The 6,934-nt window shown below is 38.1% G+C and overlaps 1 pseudogene; it reads right to left on the minus strand.

The window, feature by feature from the left end:
• Positions 1 to 2,839: 2,839 nt before the first annotated feature.
• On the minus strand, positions 2,840 to 6,364 carry LOC142637938 (zinc finger BED domain-containing protein RICESLEEPER 2-like; annotated as a pseudogene).
• Positions 6,365 to 6,934: the final 570 nt, after the last annotated feature.

Below are 6,934 nucleotides of genomic sequence, written 5' to 3' on the forward strand. Positions count from 1 at the left end.
GTAAGTCTGAATGGCGTCTCTCTCGTCGAGGTTCTCACAATGGTTCTATATGCCCACAAGATATTGGGCAGTTCTTCTGGCCATTCACCTTTTGCCTCCTCTAGTAGAACATTGATGATCTTTAGCAGTGTTCGATTCGTCACTTCCGTTTTTTCGTTGGCTTATGGATGTCTAGGAGATGAAAATTGGTTCTTGATTCCTAATCCTGAGCAAAATTTCTTGAAGTCTTGGCTATCGAACCGGTGTCTGTTGTCTGATATTTTCTTCTGTGGTATCCCGAACTTGCAAACTATGTTTCTCCATACGAAACTCTAGATCTTTGCCTCCGTGATGGTCGATAATGCTTCTGCTTCATATTCAATCGCGACCAATAATAATTTTATCTGTCTCTTACCCTGGGGTAATGGGCCCACAATGTCAATCCCCCAATGAGCGAATGGCCATGGGAAGGTTATGGGCGTCAACTTCTCTCCTGGGACACACTGGATATTCTTGAACCTCTGACACTTGTCGCATCGTTCGACGAACTCCCTCGCGTCTTTCTGCATGGTAGTCCAGAAGTAACCTATTATGATAATCTTACTTACCAGGGACCTCGAGCCAGTGTGGTCTCCATATATTCCTTCTTAGACTTCCTCCAGAATACACTTAGCTTCATTTTCTTCGACACACTTTAAGTAGGGCATAGAGAACCCCCTTTTATACAAGGCGTCTTTCAGGATAGTGAACTTAACCGCTCTTTTCCTGATTTTTTTTGGCCTCCTCGACGTCCGCTAGAAGTCGTCCGTCTCGAAGGAAGGACAAGATTGGAGTCATCCAACTGTTTTTGCTTTGAACCGCGAAAGTGTGAAATTCTTCAATGCTAAGGTGCTTTTGGACTCCCATCTTCAAGTCTGGGGGCATTGACCCTCCTTTAGATGACGCTTGCCTTGCTATTCCGTCTGCTTCTGAGTTCTAGCTCCTAAGGACCTGTGTGAATTCTACCTGATCAAACTCTTGAGCTAGATGCTTCGTCAGCCTAAGGTATTTCTACATCCTGTCCTCCTTCACTTCGTATTCTTCCTTTATCTGCCCTATCACCAACTTAGAATCACTTTGGAGGAGCAGGTTTCTGGCGCCCAACGCCTTTTTGACCTTGAGTCCTGTCAGTATTGCCTCATATTCCACTTCATTGTTGGTGGTGGGGAATTGAAGCTGTACTCCGCATCTGAGGGTATCTCCTTCGGGAGTGATGATAATTACCCTTACTCCCCCTCTCTTTTGGGCTGACGACCAGTCGGTTTGGATTGTCCATCTCTCCAACTCATCTTAGGCTTCCTCTTCATCAGGAATTGTGAATTCAGCAACGAAGTCAGCTAACGCATGTGCCTTAATCGCTATTCTGGGGTGGTATTTGATGTTGAACTAGCTGAGTTCGATTACCCATTGCACCATTCTTCCTGTAGCTTCGGGCTTATTCATTGACTTCTTTATTGGCTGATCCGTCATCACCGAAATAGGGTTCGCTTGGAAGTAGGGGCGTAGTTTACAGGAGGCTACGATTAGAGCAAATGCAATCTTTTCAATCCGTGGGTATTTTGCCTCAACTCCTTGGAAGGTTTGGCTGACATAGTAGACCGGGAGTTGTGCTTTATTCTCTTCTCGAATCAAGGTTTCACTTACGGCGATGGCTAGGGCTGTCCACGGGTCGAGTCAGCCCGGATTTGGGCCCAACCCGCACTCGACCCGATGGAGTCGGGTCACTGAAAAACTGGCCTGCAACCAACCAAAATATTGGTTAAACCCGCCGGGTCAGATTCATCGGATTGGCGGGTTGGATCAATTTTATCCTTTTTATTGGATTCAATTTTTTTGGGCCTTTTTGGCCAAAATTATTGGGCTTTTCAAGGAATTAATAGATTGGGCCGGCTTTTTACTTAATTTCTTTTAAATTGGGCCTTCAATTATTGACCAAAACTCCAAATTTATACTCCCTACAACTCTGTATGAATTTGGCCAGAACCTACTAGAGTATTGCATTTGTGAACAAAAATATACAAAAGTAAAACCTGGGAACTGTTAAAACATCAATAGCATTATAAACCTAGGCATCAATCAAACAAATAATCCTGGGAACTGTTAAACATCAACAGCATTATAAACCTAAGAATCAATCAAACAAATAAAAACACCATACTATTTTGTTACCACCTGTTAATCATCCACACATTATAATAAATATTTTCCAAATTGTCCAAGCCTTTAAGGCCTGGGCAGTACCAATTTGTTTCCACATTCATCAATCTATCAATCTGAAACACAGATCTACCAACCATTCCATACATTAAACAAATATCCAGAATCACACAGTAGCTAGCATTACTAAATATATATATATATATATATATATATATATATAAAGCCATTGAGGCAGCAGATAAGGCAGTTACTACACAAGGAAGTAAACTACCAAAGCATTAGGCAATATTCCTAGTAGTATATATAATTAGTTACAATTATGAAATACTATTAAGTATTTCCAAAAAAAGCTTTCCTAAAGCAGTAAAGAACTACTCTATAATCTATAGTTCACAAGTCCATAACTTATAAAAAGGAAAGCCTACATTGATGCTAAGTTTTCCTTCTTATAAGCAAGGCAAGTTCTTGTATAATTAGAAAAGCTACACATCTGTCCAAAAAACTTCAAAATATATCCAAAAAAAACTACCTCCTTTACAAAATGCGACATTCCTTCCTCCTACAATACAATGGGGAAAAAAATATTTAGCTATAGAATAACCAAAAGGGAAGTGATCATATGAACAAAAATTACAAGGGCAGAAACATACCCAATCTGTGATCATTCATCAATACTAATGGTGGTACGAGTACCACCTTTGCTTCAGCAGGAACTAGAACTTGCTACTGTTGTTGCTTGATTTAAAACTGGAAAAGAAAAAATTGAGACAATAGATTAAATTTTGCTCAAGTATATGACACATTTAATAACACTTAATACACTAGCAGTTTGAAGTTAAACATATTACCTAATTCATGAAATTCATCCTCCAAGGCCTCAACCTCGTCCTTTGACTTGCGAAAAGAAATTGGGACATGGGCTTGCAGCCAGTTTTGAGCACAAACAAGATTTTGAACCATGAGAGGGGAGAGTGAACTTCTAAATGGATCAAGTATGCGCCCTCTGGTACTAAATGATGATTCAGAAGCAACCGTAGAAACAGGTACAACCAACACATCCCTAGTCATTTTGGACAGCACTTGGTACCTATCTGAATTGGCTTTCCACCACCCCAAAATCTCAAACTTCACATCCCTTCTACTCTCACAATTTTCAGCCAAATATCTTTCAATCTCATTGCTACACCCTACAGACTTCTCAGCCTCTATAAACCGCTCATATCGTGAATTAAGATCGCATATGGATCACTACCACCAATTGTATCACCCTCTATGTGTGTCCTCTCATTCTCACTTGGTACTACCCCATTTGGCGAATCAATTCTAGAGTAAACATCATACAACCTATCCATGGTCTTCCTCACTAAATCAACCATCTCATCAGCCACTGACTCCCCATAAATTTCAGAAAAAGAAAACTTCAAAAACATCATTTTCTTCCTTGGATCAAGAACCACAGCCACATACAAAAGCTGATTAATTTTATCCCCTTTCCCCCAGTACTTTTCAAATTTAGCTTCCATTTTAGTTGCCATGTTTTTCAAGAGATGATTTTCAGATTTAATTAAATGAGCAATATTCTCTTGAATCACAAACATCTCATCAAAGAAGGTATTTGAAGTAACATACAACGAACCGGAAAACTTTTTTGTTGCATTGTAAAAAAGTTTCAAGAAACCCACAAATGTCCTACAATTTTGAAAATCAACCCCACGAGGAGCTCCCAAACCACCACTATTTTCCTTTTTCAAAAAGTACGAACAATAGCTATCATCCTCAAAGTCCATTCTTAGGAACACTTTCTCAAATTTTTCAGCAATATCTAACATGAGATAGGTAGAGTTTCACCTAGTAGGTACATCAAGACTTAGTAAACACTTGGACTCAATACCTAATCTCTCCATAAAACTCCTAAAAATTTGATTTCTATTTGGTGAGGACTTCACATACCTCACCGCTTCACGCACCCTAGCAATGGACGCATCAATTTCTTTCAAACCATCTCCCATAATTAGATTTAGAATATGTGTACAACACCTCATGTGCAAGAACTCATGTTCTAAAACAGTCCCCTTCCAATCTTTAGTTACTGTTTGTAAAAATATAATGGTAGTGCCATTAGAGGAAGCATTATCCACTGTCAAAGTGAATATGCCATCAACACCCCACTCACGCAAACACATCTCAATCTTCCTACCTATAGTCTCCCCCCTATGGTCCTCCACTTGACAAAAATTCAGAATCCTCTTATGCAAGTTCCAATCATCATCAATAAAATGACATGTGAGGGACATATAATTCAGATTTTGAATACTAGTCCATGTGTCCGTAGTAAGGCACACCCTACGACCTTTCAAGGCTTCCCTTAGTTTTTCTCTCTCAACACCATAAATGCCAATCACATCCCTAGCTACAGTTTGACGAGATGGAATTTCCCTAATTTGCAACTTAGGTTGTAAGGTTGTTGAATATTTTTGAAACCCATACCCTTCAACTAGCCTAAAAGGCAACTCGTCTATTATAATCATTTCAGCAAGTGCCTTCCTAGAAGCCTTAACAGTAAAGGCTGATGGTACAAGTTGAAACTCTTCCCCCCTGGGTTCAAATGCTAAGGTTTGTTGCCCTTTAAGTGAAACTCTATTAGGGTTCTTAACACAGTTTAGTGTATGATTCAATAAATTAGTAGTACCATGTCCCTTACTATTAGCACGATAAGTTTTTTTGCAATAATGGCAAACAGCCTTAAATTGACCCTCACTAATCTTTATTTTTTCAAAATGATCCCAAGCAATAGACTTTTTCCTATTACTACCACAATCAACCGCTGCCTCACACACCTTGGTTTTATCCTTAGGTTTAGGTGGAAGTGCCTCAGCACTGGTTGGAGTGGCCACAGGTTCAGCTTGGACAGTAGGATCAACTTGGGCAGCGGGTATTGTTTGGGAAGGGGGTGCATCACTAGAGGTTTCCATAGCCTAAAGACATCAAATTTAAGCATTAGAAAACAACCATAATAAACTAATCCTAAGAAAGATCATTGTAGTTGACCTCTTAAAAGGGCAAAGTCACATTCACTAGACCTTTGTAGAATAAGAAATATTATTATGCATAAGTATTGTCTTCACAAGTACTGATTTCATTTGACACTTAGTGTTCTGTATCAAGTTAAATTACATAGCACTTCATGATTTCATTTTAAATTACATGCATGTTTAAGAGTCAAAACAAAACTAAGCACTTATATAACTATAAGCATTTGAAAGAAATTGTCCTTGGCAAAAGTTTTTATATCCATAAACAATAAAGATAAGAGGGACAGGATGTAACTAAATATCAAAATACCTATGAGCACCTTTAGCACAATGACCGAGCAACCTCACTAAATTCTTATGCTGAACACGTCCAATTGCTTCAACTTCAACCTTAAACTCCTTCTCAGCTTGTCCTCTAAAGCAAAAAAAAATTACCCCAATTAAGCTTTCTCTACCATAACCCCCACAACACAAAGCACATGAAACACTTGTTCAACATATAATCCACACCTTCAACTCTCAAAGTTATAACAAATCAACAAACAATAAATTAGTTATAACAAGTTCCAATCAATACAATGTTAAAAGTTGAAACTTTTTTTTTTTTTTGCTATCAAAACCCACAAAATTTAAATAAAAATCTAAAAATTAACAATTAATTAGTGACAAATTAAAAAACGTCCATCTGAATTAACACATTAAATCCCCAACAGGGTTCATACAAACAAAAAGCAAAGTATTTAAAACTAACACCCCAAGTAAAAAAAGATTAAAAATCCATAAATATAATCAGTTTCATAAAAAAAAGCAACAACCAAACAGAGTAACAAACATCAACTTCCCAACCGGATTCATAACAACACAAAGCAAGGTAATTAAAACTCACATTCCTAGTAATTAAAAGATTAAAATTTTATAACAAAGAAAAAAAAAACAAAGAGTGAACCGAAAAATAAAGTTACTTTTCATATAATTCTTATTAAAACTCACAACCGGATTCATAACATTCAGTTACTTTCATATAATTCTTATTACAATATCAAAAAATAAATTATTTGAACAAAATGATAAACCCATATCACAGATTCACAAACACAAAATACAGAAAAAGAGGGATGAAAAGGGGAAAAAAATTACCTGATCTGAGACTAGGAAGCCGAGACAGAAAGGTTGAGAAGACACATGGAGTGCAGAAACTATAAAGATTTTGAACCTTTGATAGTTTGATGTAAAGGAAGGAGTAAAGGACTTGGTTTGTTTCAAAAAATAAAGACAGATTTTGAAATCAGTAGAGACTAGAGAGCAGAGAGAAAAAAAAACTCAAAGATGACCAATTTATAAAAGAGAGAGATAAGCGTTGAGCTTGAGACTTAAGAGAGAGTGAGCCGAGTATGGGTTTGATTTAGGTTTTGATTTGAACTTTGAAGTGTAGGGTGTAGCCGAGACTCGGGCATGGGGAAGTGAATCAAGAGATTCATGATGTGAAGTGTAGCCGAGAGAGGCCCGAGACTCTACTTGAACTCTTGAAGTGTACTGTGTCTGTGACTCTGTGTAGGCTGGTGTAGCCGAGACTCTACCATGTCCATGGTCCATGGACATGGTAGAGTCTTGAAACCCTAAGAGTAGAGGCATGGGGAAGTGAAAATTTTTTTTGATTTGAAGTGTTGTGCTTGTGTAGCTGTTTGCCCGCTCCATGTCTTCAGTGATCAAAGTCTGAAGTTCAG

Source organism: Castanea sativa, chromosome 6, assembly GCF_040712315.1.
Source record: "Castanea sativa cultivar Marrone di Chiusa Pesio chromosome 6, ASM4071231v1".
In the NCBI taxonomy this organism is placed as follows: Eukaryota; Viridiplantae; Streptophyta; class Magnoliopsida; order Fagales; family Fagaceae; genus Castanea; species Castanea sativa.